We start from the raw sequence: 19,282 nt of genomic DNA, 5'->3' as shown, positions 1-19,282 counted from the left end.
TATAATGTTTTAGGGTTCTATGTAATTTTCTAGCTAATAAATGATGATTTTTACATGTAGGAGAGAAATGTCAGAATTGGCCTGGGTGCTCCTAGAATGCCTGATGGTGCTCCCTGCATGTTGGGCCTCTGTATGTGGCCACGCTGTGTAAAAGTCTCACATATGTGGTATCGCATATGCATATGCGGTGTGTGAGAAATAACCTGCTAATATGACAATTTTGTGGAAAAAAAAAAAAGTAAAAAAAACCTTGATATTGCAAAGAATTGTGGGAAAAAATGACAACTTCAAAAAACTCACCATGCATCTTTCTAAATACCTTGGAATGTCTTCTTTCCAAAAAGGGGTCATTTGGGGGGGTATTTGTACTTTTCTGGCATGTTAGGGTCTCAAGAAATGAGATAGGCCGTCAGTACTTCAGGTGTGATCAATTTTCAGATTTTCGCACCATAGCTTTTGGACTCTATAACTTTCAAAAAGACCAAATAATATCCACCGATTTGGGTTATTTTTAACCAAAGATATGTAGCGGTATAAATTTTGGCCAAAATATATGAAGAAAAATTACTAATTTGCAAAATATTTAAAAAATTAAGAAAAATGTATTTTTTTTACAGATTTTTCTGTCTTTTTTCTTTTACGGCGCAAAAAATAAAGAACCCAGCGGTGATTAAATACCACCAAAAGAAAGCTCCATTTGTGTGAAAAAAAGGACAAAAATTTCATATAGATACAGTGCTGCATGACTGAGTAATTGTCATTCAAAATGTGAGAGCACCAAAAGCTGAAAATTGGGCCTGGTTAGGAAGGGGGTTTAAGTGCCCAGTTGTCAAGTGGTTAAAGTGGTTGTAAACCCTCCTCTACTACTTTAGCTCATCTAAATCTATATAGCACAGGCAGCTGCCTGTGAAAGTGCACTCACAGTTTTGGTTTCAATATAAATCGTCCTTCTATGTGCTGTGATGTGTCCCGCGATTGCGCACTGTGTTTATCCTTTAACGGCATACAATGTGTGCTGTTTCTGTCTCCTCTGCTTGCAGGTTTATTAGCTGACAATGAGAACAGTACAGAGCAAAGCCTCGCGATGCTGCAGTAGCTACAGTATGATCTTATGCGCTACGGTGCATGCACGAGATTTCCACAGGGAAACGAACTAAGGGTGGAAATTACGTCCACAAAAGCTTCAGCATACAGGAGGATGAATGGCGCGGGTGATACCCGGAAAAGCCTAAATAATAAAACTGATAAAAAAGGTATTTACAAAGCTTGTTTAGGGCCAATTTAAATATGTGTGGCTTAGCAATGTTTAACACCATTTATATGTTTTAAAAAAACAAGATAAGTTACGGGGTTTACTTCCTCTTTAAGTTTTCTTCAGAAACTGTTTCATGTTCACTTTAAGTTAGGTGTCCCTGCCTATACTTCCCTCTTTACCTATTGCTTGTTGCATAGCCATAAGTTGGTTGCGAGATAGTTTAATCTATGGAGTTGGTTGGACAGGTAATGAAATGATAGCAACAGACTGATAGTTACTTATCCAGTCACAGCCAATGAGTTAATATTACAGTCTAGAGTGATTTATATTATATTGGTGTGTAAAGTGTATGTAAAGCCGTTTTTAGTTTTGAATCAAGTAGTATAAGGTAAAACCCCCATCAGTTTATTTTTGCTGTCTGTCCTGATAGAGAGATTTCCCTTTACTTCATTTCTTACTTGTGAAAATTACATTTCTACTAAGTTAAGGGAATTCCCTTTATAGACAGTTGTTGCTAAAACAGTTGTTCACATTAGGAGATTTTCTATCACCTACTGTTCTGGTGAAAATTCTAAGGCCTCATGCACACTGGTTTATTGTAAACACTGTTTCTACTGACAGGAGAAAATCAGCATTAAAAACTCTCAAGCTGTGTTTATTCAAACCAGTTTAGCAGCGTTTGGTGTTTGGGCATTTATGTATTTAATTGGCCATTACTTTAATTTATTCTGGTTATTGAAATTAAAAAAAATTCTGAAGGGCTAAACGTGCCTAGTGTTTAGATGCGTTTAACTCCGTTTAGCAGCACGTGGCATTTTTGGTGTCCAAAAGCTCCTCTTCTGAATGTGTTTCTTCTGCATTCGGGAGAAGGAGCTTTGACTGCCTCTAAACTCTGCTGCTCCTAAACTCCTCTAAAAGCCTATGGGTTTGATTTACTAAAGGCAAATAGACTGTGCACTTTGCAAAGTGCAGTTGTTCCAGAGCTTAGTAAATGAGCAGAAGCTCTGCTGACTTCCATCATCCAATCATGTGCAAGCAAAAATGCAGTTTTTTTATTTTCCTTGCATGTGATTGGGTATTCTTTGCAAAGCAAAGTTTTACCTCATTTACTAAGCTCTGGAGCAACTGTAATTGCAGAGTGCAACTGCACATTGCAAAGTGCACAGTCTATTTGCCTTTAGTAAATCAACCCCTATGTGTGCATGGACACAACTCACTTTTATTGAGGTGCATTCAGGGGCTTAGGCAAAAAATGCCAAAAGCCCCAAAAACATCAGTTTAGGAGCAGCAGTAGCAGTATGCATGAGGCCTAAAATTTAAATTTTCCCATGACATTCTGCCTGGGACACAATGCTCTCCAAGATTCAGGAATTTCCCCAGCAGGAACATGGATAGCAATAAAAACCTGGCAAGGGTTCTAAACCTCTCACTCTATCCAAACCAAAAAAAATGTTGGCAATACATACACTTTAACCACTTGCTTACAGGGCACTTAAACCCCCCTCCTATCCAGACCAATTTTCAGCTTTCAGCGCTGACGCACTTTGAATGACAATTGTGCGGTCATACAACACTGTACCCAAATTAAATTTTTATTATTTTTTCACCACAAATAGAGCTTTCTTTTGGTGGTATTTGATCACCTCTGCAGTTTTTACTTTTTGTTAAAAAAATGTAAAAAATGAATTTTTTTAAAAAGATTTTTTTTAGTTTTTTATATTTTGTTATAAAAAATTTAAACCGGGTCATTTTTCTCCTTCATTGATGTATGCTGATGAGGCGGCAGTGATGGGCACTGATGGGTGGCAGTGATGGGCACTCATGGGTGGCAGTGATGGGCAGCACTGACAGGTGGCACTGATTGGCACTACAGGTGGGCATTGATAGCTGGCACTTGTGGGCATTGATAGGTGGCACTCGTGGGCACTGTTAGGTGGCACTGTGGGCACTGTTAGGTGGCACTGTGGGCACTGTAAGGTAGCACTGTGGGCACTGTTAGGTGGCACTATTTGGTGACACTGATGAGGCAGATGTGTCTCTTCCACTTGGGGACCGTCGTCGCTTACATCCGAGCCGGTGATCGGATTTTTTTTCTACTCATGCTGTCAGCGTGAGTAGAAAAAAAAACGATTACTGATCTTTTGTTTACATCATGTGATCAGCTGTCATTGGCTGACAGCTGATCACATGGTAAGGGGCCAGGACCGGCCCCTTACTTGGATCGGTGATCAGCCGAGTCTCAGTGACTCGGTGATCACAGAGGAGGGAGCGTGCACAGGGGAGGCCATCATATGACGGCCTCCTGAGAATTCAGGTCCGCGATGTGGCCGTCATTCGGCCATAGCACGGATGTGTAGCGGTTAAAGGTTTATTTTTTAACAATTTTTTTGTTGCATTTTTTTCTAATAACTGCAATATTGTAACCTACAAGTCACTGGCATAAAAATACCAAAGAGTATCTCTATAATTTATTAGTATTTAATGTTAATTCATATTGTGAGAGGACAAATGTAGTCCGATGTATAGTCCATGAGCTACATGTATAGTGCAGAATAGCTGGAAAGTGTTTGACATTCCAGCTTTTTGTACTAATGAGCATTAATGTGGGTCAGGTATACAGTTTGCATCATGTTGTCTGGTTATGGTGTCATCAAATACCACATCAGGAAGCACGTGCTATTCTGTAGATTTCTGATGTTAGAATATATATATAGAATATGTATATAGTTAATTCACAAAAATGGATACAGTTTCCTCCCACACTCAAAAGACATAATGGTATGTTAATTGGATCCTGTCTAAATTGGCCCCAGAATGTGTATGTATAAATGCGAGTTAGTGACCTTAGATTGTAAGTTCCTTGAGAGCAGGGACTGATGTGAATGTGCATTATATGTGTGAAGAGCTACATTAATTGACTGCTCTATTTAGGTACTTGTAATAAATAAATAAATAAAATGAGAACAAAATTGGAATTTGTCAAATAGTAACTAATCAGGGAGGAATTCTGATTGGTTTCTGGTGTAACAACTTTAAATTTGTGCTCTTTTTCTTCACTTTATTTTGCATGAATCAGCCATATAGTTAATATAAATTACAAGTTTAATTAAAGATGGCATCTTATAGCAATATATTAAATCAATATTGTTTATATCACTTCAATAATGTGTTTTAAAATTAATTTTAACTGACTATTTTACAGTCATATGTAATCTAAGATAGATATTCACATTAAATTATATATACATTCCAGCTATGAATATGGACAGGTCTTATATATTAAATATTTCAAGCCCAATTATGAAACGTTTGCATTGTGGATCTTTTGTATACCACGATATCTCTTGCCAAACTAGCCTAACACAAGCCCTGTTATCTACCAGCAGTGGTTCTGTTTACACCATAAGAGACCCATCTGTGCAGGATCAGAGTGTAGATGATGGTGAGATTGTCTGGTTGCTGATCATAGCCAGAAGTATTATTGGGGATATACAAAGCAGAATTTTTCATCAGATGTTGCATGCTTAACATCTGATATTGGTTTGAATAAACACACCCAAGAGAGATCTGGGCATGTTTTTCGACAGTACCAGCCAGAAATTACATTGTGCTGGAGAAGACACAAGTAGGTCCTCAAGGTGAGGAGAGAATGACAACAAGGCACAGAACAGCAGGAACTTAATGGTATGTTAACAGAAACAGAAACTACTACAGAGGAAATTAAAACAAAATATGAAATAATTAGACTTTAATTGTCCTCATATACTTAATAAAAGGAATTAATCACACAAGCGTTAAATGATGGTTTAGCAACTAAAAATATGCTTAGAGAGGGACAATGCATGCCAGAAATAGATGGAAAGATGGGATATATGAATAAAGCTTTTCATAGAAATGAAATGACCGTTCAACCAATTTTGGCCACATTGGTTGATGATCTTATATTTTTCATGCACAGCTACTGACTGACCATTGTTGGGGGGGAATCAATCAGGCAGGTTAGCACATCTAACCTAAATGCTGTTATATGTTCCTGTGATAAGTGGCATTAACAGTGTGTGCAGGAATCTCTTTCCAACTCCCTTCTCCACTGACTACAAGCCTATATCTAGTCCATTTAATTTTCTTTTAGAGTGCTTACTCTGTTGTTAGATAGATAACTACACAGGAAACTGATGGGAATTTTGGTAGACAATTCTTGCTGTTGTGGTATCCAAGATGTATAATTACAAAAAGCATTACCCAACCTATCAGATTCTGCCTACTGCCTACTGCAATTTTTCAAACGCAATTTTTAGGGGAAAAAATAAATATTATTGAACTTTAGTACACACAAACACAATAAGATACCAAATTTTTGTTAAAATATAAAAGATAATGTTAGGCCAAGTAAAAAGATACCAAACATGTCAAACTTTAAAATTGCGCACGCCCGTGGAATGGCAACAAACTATGGTGCATTAAATTATCCATAGGCGATGCTTTAAAAGCCCTTTACATGCTACCAATTTAGATTTACACAGGAGGTCTGCAGCATTCAGTTATACATAAGCAACACTTTAAAAGCATGTGACCACTTTAAATTTACACAGGAAGTCTCCTGCTTGATTTTTTGCACTTGCAATTTATATAGTGCCAACAGTTTATGCATCGCTTTACAATGTAGAGGGGGGACAGCACAATTACAGTACAATACAGAAGGGACAGGAGGGCAGAAGAGATAATTGGGGATGTTTTGGTCTTCGGTCATCTCTATAGTCAGTGGGCAAAACCACTGGCTCCAGTCCCGGGCTCCCCGGTGGGACAGTAAAGCGGACCCCCTTCCACCTGTTGTAAAAGCAAATCAAGCAGCTAATTAGCCACTAGAATTGCTTTTACATTAAAGCCCATCGCCAGCTGAAAAAAATAAAGATATCAGGATGATGCCTGTAGCTGCAGGCTTCCCCCCGTTATAACCCCTTCAACCAGAGGACGTACAGGTACGTCACTGAAGCTGCCGAATATTCTTAGTCTCTTCCCTAATGAGGCTTACCCTCCAATGTCCTTACCATTATTATATATTAATATGGTTATTCCTCACAGCTGTACAAACATAATCAGTTTTTCACACCAGACTTTGTTCCAAAGACTGAATAATTTGTCATATTAATGTTTCCATGACCATCACAAATACTATACATTTAGATAACTTTGAAATATCCCTGAGTTCTTCATAGACAAGAATGAAGAGATTATTCTCTAATGCCACAGTCATACATATTTATTCCACTACAGAATTAATTACTCTCTGATACTCCCACCAGAGTCACACATATTCACTCTGGGGCCATTTTGATCTGACGTCAGCTAACCTGACAATATGATCTTGGTTGTGGGTGGGAGCCAGGGCACTCAGAACACAACCATGCAAGCACATGTTGAGCGTAAAAGCTTAGTGTTTACAGAGCCACTGAGAGAATTTAACCCAGGACTCCATTACTGGAAAGCAGCAACAGTTAAAAGCACTCAGCGAATAAATTATTTTAAATAAAGAACAAGGACATACTAGAAAGACAGCCTATATTGTGGAGCACTGTACATTTATTAAAATATTTTTTCCGTTAATATCAATATGAATTGTTGTTATTGTTATTACATATTTTAACTACATTTGAATATGTCAATGAAAAAAAATCAGTCTGTATATTTTCCAAGTTTTTTCAGTAAAATGTAACATTTTTGGGGACTGGCAACCCTGGCCAAAAACAAAATACACTAATTATTTTGCTAACAGACAACAGCTATTCCTTTGATCCATATCCAGGGACTAAGGCAGACTGATTAGTTGGTCACTTGAGTAGCAAGGATCACATTTTGTCACAGTCAAAGTTATTGATGTTGAGTCTATAATTTCATTTATCAAGGTGTATTGGTACACAAAGCAGGTCCTGCTGCAGCCCAGCTTTTTTACAGGAACATAGTAGGGCTAAGTTAAACGCATTATTATAAATTACTGACAGCAAAATCTTCATAAGCCCCTTAAGATTTTATTTTAAAGAAAATTCTACTTAAAGGATCTGTGTAGTTGTAAAAAAAGAATAATAATAATAATAAGCACTAAATTATATAAATACTTTCCTGGGTGATGTTGCTGTTGCTATGATACCTAAAGTAACAGTTTGTACTGTATACTTTCCAGCTCTACAATATCAAGTAGTGATATAGAATCAGTCTAGGGCTAAACCAAATAATACAAATGTGTTCCTGTACTAACTGGAAAAAATAATAAATCCCTCTATGATCCCTCTGTGAGCATTGTTAAATAAATATATTAACCACATTCCAAACAAAGTGCTCAGTGCTGAATTGACACTATTCTTTTTGCCTGTGGAAAAAAAATAGTGCCACACAAATTAACAATCTGTGATCAAGTGTTTTTGTGTTTCAACATTACATCAGCTTTCTGAAGATGTTTGATGACGAAACGTGTAGAGCTGGGACCTGGTCGGTCATTTCCGGATATGCACGTGGGCTCTAGGATACAGCAGGGGCATTCTGGAAAACCAAGAGGCTGGTCATATCAAGTGCTGATAAGGCACATGCTAATGTGAGTGGGCATTTTACTATGTGTGGCTTTTCACTTTTAATAAATGTTGCATAATGAAGCTTTTTTCTTGGTTTATGTTACTGATGAGTTGCTACTGAAAGGAGAGGAGGATACAATCTTGGGACATACTGGATGGTGGCGTCTGAGGAGGAATGGAGATCCTTTAATCTTTTGACCTGCTTATTTTATATAAGAGATCATAGATATCCAGGAAATTAACACTACTGTGGTGTTGAAGAGCGCACACAGAAGGGTTAGAACATTTGTGCATCACATCAGCGGTGTAAAATTTGCAGAAAGACTATTGCAATGTTGAAACACAAGGACACTTGATCACAGATTGTTAATTTACGTAGCACTGTGTTTTTTTTCAGGGACACAAAGAATAGTGCCAATTTTGCAGTAAGCCATTTGTTTGGAATAGGGCTATTATATTTATTTAGCGCCACTTTTTTTTTTTTACATGTATAGGAGAATCAGTCTAGTAACTGAACTGTGGGTTGTGGCCGATTTCCATACCTGCGTTCCTATGCTATAGCAGGTAATATAACGTACATTCATTCATGTAGTCAGAAGTTTTATAATTGCATGTGTTTTTCTGTGCAACTACAAAGGATCTAGCTGCATACATTAACCAATTAGCCATGAAAGTGTGGGAAAAAATTGTGTGATTTTTCCAGAAACCCACAGTTCAGTTGCTGCTAGAATTCTCTATTAGAATCAGTCAATGTGGAGTTAAACATTTATCAGTAAAGATGTAGAGAATCTCTGTGTTTGCAAAGGTAAATCTTCAAAGAATTCCTTATGAAGATGAGACCGGGACAGTAGAAGTGAAGAGAGAAACAGGAATTCAAGGATACATTTTTAACTATTTTATTAAATTTATAAATTAATGGGGGGGGGGGGGCGTGAATGGAGTGGAAAAAGAGGGCACTTGCAGGAACTCTGTTCTGCTATAACAACTGCACAATTGCACCATGAACAAGCAATGATTCCTAGAAATGCACAGGCATCTAGAGGACTTGGATAATTGTGGCCAGAGGCATAATCTCAAGGTGGGAGGCTTACCAGAGACAACGGAACCATAAAAATGTGCCTCTGCTGTGCAATAATTCTTCAGGAAGAAAAAAGGAGTACACCCTGATAAAATTAGCACCACATCCAAAATACCCAATACAAGAAAACAAAAAGGGACTTTTTAAAAAAATTTAAATTACAAATATTTTATTTTACACAAATCATATAAAATCAATCCATAAAACCAGTAATGTAATAAATAATACGTATCGCCATCCATAAAGTGCTAATCTCTGCTAACAAAGCTGCACCTCCTGTATAAATATATATATATATATATATATATATATATATATATATATATATATATATATATATATACATGCATACACATGCAGTATATACAGAGAGAGAGAAAAAGAAAGAGAGAGACATAGGGGGTTATTTACTAAAGGCAAATCCACTTTGCACTACAAGTGCACTTGAAAGTGCATTTGGAAGTGCAGTCTAGATCTGAGGGGAAGATCTGAAATGAGGGGAAGCTCTGCTGGTTTTATCATCCAATCATGTGCAAGCTAAAATGCTGCTTTATATTTTCCATGCATGTCCCCCTCAGATCTACAGAGACTTCCAAGTGAACTTTGTAGTGCAAAGTGGATTTGCCTTTAGTAAATAACCCCCATTGTCTGCCTATGTATTGGGGATACAGATCTGGACGTATTGCTGCTCAACCCAGAGGATTTCATTTAATTTTTTGGGCATCTTTTAGCTGAAAATAATTTCAGGATATTCATTGGATATTTTTTTTAATTGCTAGACTGGTTAGTCACCAGAGGGTGCTTCATCACCATTCATTTCCCATCCTGTGTGGGGTGATCTTGGGTGTTCCTAATTGATATGCAGCACTACTCCCATATCTATATTGTTATGTGTAAATGTGAGTACACAACTTTAATGTTTTTAATGATATTCATTGTGTACTAATATTTGTCTATCCCTCAGTGTATCAGGGTCTCCGGATGAAGCTTTAAACTGTGAAATGTGTGGGGAGCTGAGGATTCTTCTCCTTATTGCATACAATTGCCCTACCTCCTAGATAGCAAGTCTACTGTATATATTCATACGCTTTACTCCATATACTTAGATTTACATTTACATAGGAGGTGCAGCTTTGTTAGCAGAGATTAGAACATTAATGATAGCTATATGGATTATTTGTTACATTACTGGTTTTATGGATTGATTTTATATGATTTGTGTAAAATAAAATACTTGCAATTTTAACTTATAAAGATGTGTCCAATTTCTGGTGTTGTGTGCGGCACCTAAAAAGTAAGTCCCTTTTTTTTTTCCTATATTGTGCATTTGAATAATTATTCAATAGCCTCTTGGATAGGCTACCAAAAACCCACATTAAATTTGATAAAGCCCATGAACTCTTTAACTAAAGGAGGAAATCATTCTGCAGGCAAGATCACAAGAAACCATCATCTTCAATTGTTTGATGGTGCAAATTGTTTATCCCACATCACTCTTCAAGATAGCAGGGTAGACATATGCATAATGGAAACTTTCCTTTTGTTTTGGATAAATTTGTTATGTTACCAATTTCATTTTGGAATTTGTTTAGTTTCGTTTATTCAGTTTCTAACTAATTCCAAATTTTCAGAACGATTCAAATTTGATTCAGTCAAAAATGTAACTACCGCTCCGCATTTTGTGTGATGAATAGCTGGTTGTTAAGCAGCCACATCCTTAAAGACCCAATGAGTTGTCAGCTGTCAGCGAGTTTCCCACTGACAGCTAAATGTAAACAAAATAATGTCGGCAATCAAAAATAAAGGGAAAAAGGCCCCCCTTACCCATAACAGGCTCTTTGTCTGTCTGTTAGACAGCGGGAACCTTCGTCAGGTGCTGATTTTTTTTTGGGGGGGGGTCGAGAGTGGTGCTGTTCATCGTGATTGACACTGGATTTACTTTGTGGAACATTTTTGGGGGGTTTCTAATAAAGAATTTGTCAAAAACTGTCCTGATTTTATTTATTTTTGATACTTTTTTGGTGAACGAGTAGGGGTATGATGTACCCCATACTCTTTCACATGGTGTGCAGGATCTAGGGGCCCCCTTGTTAAAGGGAGCTTCCAGATTCCGATAATTCCCTGCCCGCAGACCCCCACAAACACTGCTAAGGGTTGTAGGTACACACAGTATACAGTGTATATCATACATATATTCTTATCATACATACATTAGGGGCTGACATATTGACCAGGCCTGCTATATTCTACATAACAAAATGATAGCTAATGACGCATTGGTATGTTAATTTTATGCAAGACAGCCTTGCAAAGGGTTATGGAGTGTAGATGGTCTGGTCAGGCCTGAATGGAATCATAGAGATCAAGGAGAACAGTTAAATGTTTATCTCTTTGTGTAGCAATTCAATTTGGCCATTAATAATGAATGCAAGTATTTAATTATGATAACTGAACATCAAAAGGGATCATAAGTATTTATTGTTTATGGTAAATAGCATTCTTCAAAGGGTAACTTGTTTATCTAATTAATAGTAAAATAATGCCATTCAGGAAATATCTGGAGAACTTTGATTAGAATTTATGACTGCAGCTGTCCTCGTCCAAGAGGCACTACCTGTCACCCAGAAGATCAAAGGAGCTACTAAAACTGGCCAATCAGATTGCTTGGGGAAAATGTGTATATTAAGGAAGGTTCTTTTGGCTAAGTTATGACAGAAGAAACTGGGTCCTCTGAAGGTGTCTGATTGTTGCATGAATATTCCAAGTACCCTGTCATCTACCCTGTCTGTACTATGAAAAAAAGGGGGAGGGGGGGGACTTAGTGTATATGAAACAAATGTGAATAAGTCTCCATCCCTTATTCAGTAGAAACAAAAAGGAAGTAAAATGGGACTTTATAGTCAATATAAAAACAATATAAAAACACAATGTTTATTGCTAAATAATAATTACATAACATATTAGAAAATATGTAACAAACATTGTATGTAAAAAAACTGGCAACGAGGGGCGTGACCGGATGCCAGAGTGAGAGCGTGCGATCCTCCCCCATGCCTCCGTGTCCACGGGATCCAGCCAGCGTCCTGGCCTGACAGTCGTAGCCTCTCTCACCCTGCAGATCCCGGCGCTCTCCCGGCTGCCTGGCTCCCCTAGTTCTGTCCCCCCAGCGGCGCAGTGTCATAGCCGCTCGGGAAAGCATTCAGCTCGGAGCCCACGGAGCGGGGCGGAGGAGTCCAGGCTGCCTGCCTGTGTCAGTTGCCTGGCAACGGCCTCGGCCTCGGCGAGGAGAAGCGGTGTGGACGGCGTGCACCGCCGGCGAGGGGATTAACCCCCAGAGGCGTCCCTGCGCTGCCCAGGTATTTGGCAGCACCAAGGTACCATCTTTTGCAGCTATACCCGGGACGGACTGTTTCTTCCTGTCTTTCTCTTCAAGGCTCAGTCTTCTAGCTCTCTACTACTGATAGGGGGAGGGGGTGGTTTAGGTGGGCCCAGGCAGTTTTGATATACTGCCATCCAGTGATCAATCTGGCATTTGGCAAGCTTGGGCTATCTGATACTCTGATACTCTGCGATTTGTGCCTGTTAGAGGAGGGGATACCCCCTGGTGACTAGCGAAGGGTCGCGACAAATAGAGCAACGCTGACCCCTCTCCATATTATACTAATTGTATTGAACTGTAACACCACCTAAGCTTAAAAGTGGACAACCACCTAAGTAGTATCCGTAAATAGGCGAAGGCAAAGAGAGGGAGAAAGGAAAGCACTAACCCCGCGAGCGGCTCAAACCTTTCACACACTCCCCTGATTCACCTAAAAAGCCATGACCAGGAAAAAGGGAGAGGAACTGCAACAGCAGGACAGCGCCAGCTCTCAAACGACCCGCACATCAAAGGAAAAGGCGAACCAGGCAGCAGCTGCCGCCGCGGCTAAACTGGAAAAATTTTCGCATCTCCCTACCCCATCCCCATCCAAAAACACCCAGCAGCAACAGGATGGGCCGCATGCAGGGGGCTTAGGGGACAGGAGGAGCCTAGGAAAAGGACCAGCGGCGTCACACACAACAAAAACGGTGAGCAGCAATAGATCTACTGGCGAATCCGCGGGATCAGCAGCTAGCAAGATTGCGGCGCATGACGCCCCATTAGAGCCCGAACCCACATTAAAAGATGTCCTATGCGCTGTTAATTCTTGCAAGGCCTCCTTAAGCGACTTGTGCGACCAGCTGATGGGATTAAAAGAAGAGATAACTACGCTAAATCAAGAACTGCAAAGGACTATTGCTAGAACAACTGCACTGGAGGAGAGAGTTAGTCAGGCTGAGGACGAACTAATCCCATTGAGGCAGGAGCTCAAATCTTTAAAATTGCAGATGGGCTCGCATAAAGGCAAAATAGAGGAAATGGAGAATAGGTCTCGCAGGAACAATGTGAGGATAGTAGGCCTACCGGAGCGGTGCGAGGGTCCCCAACCTGAGGAGTTCCTGGAGAGGTGGCTTAGGGGAGTGTTTGGGATGGAAACCTTCTCCCACCTCTTCGCTATAGAAAGAGCTCACAGAGTTCCAACCAGAGCCCCAGCACCTGGAGGACACCCTAGGCCAATAATAATGAAGCTCCTTAATTACAGAGACAAGGTAACGCTGATGCGTAGGGCTAGAGAGCTGGGGGACATTTTATATAATGGAGTCAAGATTTTATTTTTTCCCGACTACTCCCCAGACCTACAGAAACGGAGGGCTGAATTCAGGGACATTAAGCGTAGCCTGCGGCCCTACAATCTAGAATATGCTCTGTTGTATCCTGCACGATTGCGTATCACTGCCCTGGGGTCCACCCACTTTTTTGACACTATAGCGGGGGCAACAAAGTGGCTAGACGACAACAAAGCGGATTTGCAGAGCTAGTGTTCAAATAAGACCAAACCTGGATAGGAAAAGAGGACAATGTGAAATCTTTTTTTTTTTTCTCTTGGGTTTTTCTTTTTTGTTTCTCTTTTTTGTTTGTTATCCTTTTTTGTCTTTTTTTTTATTTTCCCATAGCAACCAGCAATGGACACGGGGGACGTGGGAGGGGGGAAGGGGGGGGGGTGTGAGATGGGAACACGGAGAAAGGATGTGATCTCACTAGTTTTGTATGCTTTAAATGTTGTCTTGGGGTTTTGGAAGAGGGTGGAGGGAGGGGGGAAGGGGGGTAAGTATGTGGTAGCGAGTTATAATATATTTTTTCAGCACAATCATGGGGAGGTATTCTTAGTATGGCTGGGAGGGGAGAATAAGGTCACAAGCACAGCCCCTAGGGCTAGCCTAACTAGGCAGAGGGGGGGGGTCACAAACATGGGTGGTAACAAGGGGGATGCACAAAGCTGTGGGTGGGGGGGAGGGGGGTCTATAGTGAGACATAGGGCTAGGCAATGGGGCAAATACAAGGCACATATAGTCACGAAGGGTGGGCCTGTAATAATAAATGTAAAGTATACTAGCACGTGGAGTTTGCACTTGCAGCTTGGAAATACGGGGGGGGGGAGCCCCCGGACGCGGGGGCCCTCCGCCCGTCCCCAATCTATTTATTTTTTATTCTTTGTCTTTTTTTAACACAACCATAGTGCTCACGAACAATTTGGCATTCACCAGCACACAAACAAAATGCCCTCTCCTTTTGGATATTCTTCCCTTTTTTTTTTTTTTCTTGGGTTCTCTTTTCTTTTTTTTTTTTTTTTTTTTCCCTTTTTCTCGTCTCTTCTTTTTTTTTTTTTTTTTTTTTTCCTCCCTCTCTTCTTGATGCACTCTTGCCTTCTCTATCAAAACATTTCTTAAAATGCTAAAGATAGGCTCTTGGAATATCAGGGGTATGGGTGACCCAGTTAAAAGGGCAGCAGTTTTTGCAGTAATGGAAGCTCATGGCGTTGGACTGGCTTGCCTGCAGGAAACTCACCTCACTAACGATACCAAACTACATGTTCGGAACTATAAATTTCAAGCACAGTATCATTCAGTCCACACCTCATATTCAAGAGGGGTGAGCATATTGGTGGGGAGAGGCATCCCGTTTTCCTGCAGGGAAGCCAGAATCGACACGTTGGGTCGTTATGTCTTTTTAAGTTGCGTCATAGAAAACAAGCCTCTGGTAATAGCAAATATTTATATCCCTCCCCCGTTTAAAACAGAGATCATTTTGGAGCTGCTGGAATTTGTGGAGAACAAGCTAGATGTACCGATAATTTTGGTGAGGGATTTTAATGTAGTTTTGGATAATAAAATGGACCGTTTTCCGCCTATAAATCGGGCAGAAAGGCTATTGGAAGGCCGCTTAGGCCAACTTCTGGTAGAAGTCGGGTGGTGTGACCTGTGGAGATCCCATAACCCAAAAACCCGACAGTACTCTTGTTATTCGGGATCCCACTCCACTCTTTCACGAATAGATATGGCAGTAGGCAACAGTGAAGCTCTGCAAATAATAGGGGACATAGAGTATAAGCCGAGGGGTATCTCAGACCACTCCCCCCTGATCCTGACCCTGAATTTAAATGTTAGACCTAGCCGGAAAAGGTGGACAATAAAACCATTATGGTTGGATTTAATAAGCAGCCCAGCAGAAATTACTTCCAAACTAAAAGAGTTTGTAACGTTCAACGTAGACACAGCCCCTGCGGGGATAGTGTGGGACACTTTAAAAGCGTTCCTTAGGGGACTACTACACCAACAGGTTGTCATAGTTAAGAAAAAATCAAGGGAATGGGAGGTGAGGGCCAGTAGGGAGGCTATGGAGTCAGAGGCACAGTATGTGACGGACCCAACCCCCGCAAAGCAAGAGGTCTGGCTCAGTAAACAACTAGAATATAGGGAATTAATTAACAGAAGAGCAGAAAATAAAAGACTGTTCCAAAAGCAAAACTACTATGGCGAAGGGGAGAAAGTAGGTCGGATGCTGGCACTTATAACTAAGTCTAACCTTTCCCCATCGGCCATTCTTTCAATTTGGACACCGGCTGGCGAGGTTACCTCCGAACCTGCTAAGGTCCTAGAGACCTTCACCGCGTTCTACAGGGACCTGTACAGGTCGCGCCGGAGGTCGAACCGGCGCGATATGGATGGGTTTGTGGAGGGGGTGGATCTGCCAGTGCTTTCGGAAGGGGATAGGAGCGAGATGGAGTCCCCCCTGACCCTGGAGGAGCTGCAAAAGGCTGTTACAGAGCTGTCAGGCCAGAAATCCCCTGGCCCGGATGGTCTGCCATTGGAGATCTATAGAAAGTATGGGGAGGTCCTACTTCCGGAGCTGCTAAAAGTACTGGAACAAGCATCTAAGGATGGGAGGCTACCCTCATCAATGTTGGAGGCTGACATAGTGGTGATACCAAAAGAGGGAAGAGACCAACTGGAAGTCACCTCATATAGACCAATATCACTGCTGTGTTCAGACGCCAAGATTGTAGCAAAGGTGCTAGCGTCCAGATTAAACAAATGTATTGCAAAACTCGTGCACTCAGATCAATCGGGATTTATTCCCGGTCGGTCCACCAGCACCAACATTAGAAGGGCATATTTAAATATCCAGGTTCCAACGGAGAACGCGGGGCCTAGAGCCATACTGTCTTTGGACACCGCCAAGGCCTTCGATAGCCTGGAGTGGGAATATCTTTGGTGGGTGCTGGAGAAGTTTGGATTTGGTCCCATATTCATCAATTGGTTAAAAATTCTTTACAACCATCCAAGGGCAAAACTCAAAATAAACAACGACTATTCGGAAAGCTTCCCCCTCGAAAGAGGGACAAGACAGGGTTGTCCCCTATCCCCGTTGTTGTTCGTCTTGGCTATGGAGCCACTGGCGGGAGTGGTGAGATCATCACCTGATCTACAGGGTTTCCGTAGAAAAGGCGAGGAAGAGAGAATAGCGCTTTTTGCGGACGATGTTCTATTCTTCCTTGGGGATATACCCTCCTCATTGGAGAAAGTAATGCACCTAGTGGAGGAATTTGGAAAACTCTCAGGGCTGAATACCAATTGGGAGAAATCATCGCTCCTACCGGTCGATCCACTGACCAGTTCTATCTCAATGAGCTTACTCCAACTGAGAGTTACGGGGAAAATGAAGTACCTGGGTGTCGTGATGTCCAAGGACCCTGGTACGTTCATCGAAGACAACCTGGCCCCCCTCTTATTAAAAATTAAAAAAAAATGTGACATCTGGTGTAGACTCCCCCTTTCTATGGCGGGCCGGGTTAACTTGATCAAGATGGTATGGCTGCCCCAGCTACTATACTTGCTCCACAACTCCCCAGTATGGATTGGGGAGAAGTGGTTCCAAAGAATCCAATCCCTTTTTAGGGAACTAATCTGGAAAAAAGGACAGGCCAGGATAAGCCTACAAAAGTTGCAATGCCCCGCCACGGAGGGGGGACTGGGGGTCCCACACCCGTTTACCTACTTTCTGGCAGCACAGTTGCAGCAACTTGGGGGATGCGCCATTGACGGGGGGGGAAGCAAGAACGCCCAGATTGCTCTGCAGAGAAGCCCACATAGCTCACTGGTTGAGGCACTGGAGGCAGACTCATTCCAGGGAGAGACTTCGACACTTAAAATGATCACTAGGGTCTGGCAGACAGCTAAGCGAATAATGGGGTACAAGGGACTTTCAGAATACTCACCAATCTGGAACAATAAGAATCTGCAGGAACTATTACCTGTCGATAGGAACAAACTGTGGGAAAGGAACGGGATTCGTCGACTGACTCAGATATATGAAGGGAATTCCCTGAAACCCTTTGAGGAACTAAGGCACGAATACGGGCTACCAAGCCGTGTACTCTATAGCTATTTACAGATCAGACACGCCCTAAGCAAGCAGTTCGGGAGCCAACCCCCCACATGGTGTAATATCCCACTATTACAAACAATAATAAAATCAGAGACCTCCAAGGGGCTAATCGCAGAGATATATACTCAACTAATAAAGAAAATGAATACGCACGTAGGTTCTTTCGGGGGTAGGGACAGATGGGCGGCCGATGTGGGGGAGATAACGGACACACAGTGGAAAAGGATTTTGGAATTAGGACCGGAGGTGTCGGTCTCTCCCTCACATAAGGCCTCCCATCTGATGCTATTGCACAGGTCCTACTATACGCCAAAAAAGCTCTTTATGTTTGGCCGTCGAATCAATGATGAGTGCCCCAGATGCAGGGAAACAGGAGATCTGATCCATATGTTTTGGAGATGTCCAAAACTAGTGAGATACTGGTCTGAGATTGTAAAGAAAATAAACACCACGTTTAAAATTAAGCTAGAGATAGATCCTAGGACCTGCGTGCTGGGGCACGTTACTAATGATCTAAGAGACAGGAACACGGCGGTTGCGGTAGCAAGATGCCTGTTCCAAGCCAGAAAATTAATCGCACAGTCTTGGCAATCAAGAACTCCTCCTACCCCGGAAGATTGGTTGGGAGCTGTTAACTCCACAGTGTGGAATGAGAGAACATTCCACACTAGGTCAAGCAGTCACAATAAATTCATAGGAATGTGGAACCTCTGGATTCAAACAATGCCGTCCCCCTCATCCATACTATCCTAGGGCCGAGAACATCCGCTTCCTATTAATGGGGTGGGTTGAGCTAAGAGCAGCCCAGAGGCCAGAGCCGAGAAGAAAGAGAAAAAAAGGAAACAATGTATGGAACCTAGGTGCCTTGCACATATAGGGGATAAACAGGGGGGGGATATAGGAGGGCGGATGGGGGGATACACCAGATAGGAAAGTATCAACACATATAGCTATGAACAATAGCTTCACGCGAATAGACGGCTAACTGGCCCTGTATGTTATGTATTTTGTAAGGCGATATCATTGCAACTGTGCATACCGAAATTTATATTGTAATACAATACCTGCACAGCCTAATGCTTTAAAAATAAATAAATAAATAAATAAAAAAATTAAAAAAAAAAAAAAGGGGGAAAGCACTGTATGGCCGTAATGATGTGACTGGATTTGGGACATACGTGAACAACATACTGACGATAGTCCCTGGACAAAGTTAACTGAAGCGGCAAAAAAAAAAAAAAAAAAAAAAACTGGCAACAACAATAAATAATACATTGTTTAATATATGACCACTGCATCAAAATAATACATTGTAGGGTAAATATATAACAGCTATCCTAGATGACACGGACCACCTCAGAAACAATATACAGTAAAACCTTGGTTTGAGAGTAACTTGGTTTAAGAGTGTTTTGCAAGACAAGCAACATTTTTTGATACATTTTGACTTGATATACAAACAATGTCTTGATATACAAGTAGCGTCATGTCACAACTGCGTATAAAAGAGACGAGAGGCGCCATAGCAATATGGTTACATTTACTAAAGGTACAACATTTAGCAACATGCATGGTTGATA

The sequence above is a fragment of the Aquarana catesbeiana genome, linkage group LG02, assembly GCF_042186555.1.
Source record: "Aquarana catesbeiana isolate 2022-GZ linkage group LG02, ASM4218655v1, whole genome shotgun sequence".
NCBI classification, from domain to species: Eukaryota; Metazoa; Chordata; class Amphibia; order Anura; family Ranidae; genus Aquarana; species Aquarana catesbeiana.
This window is presented reverse-complemented; position numbering follows the sequence as displayed.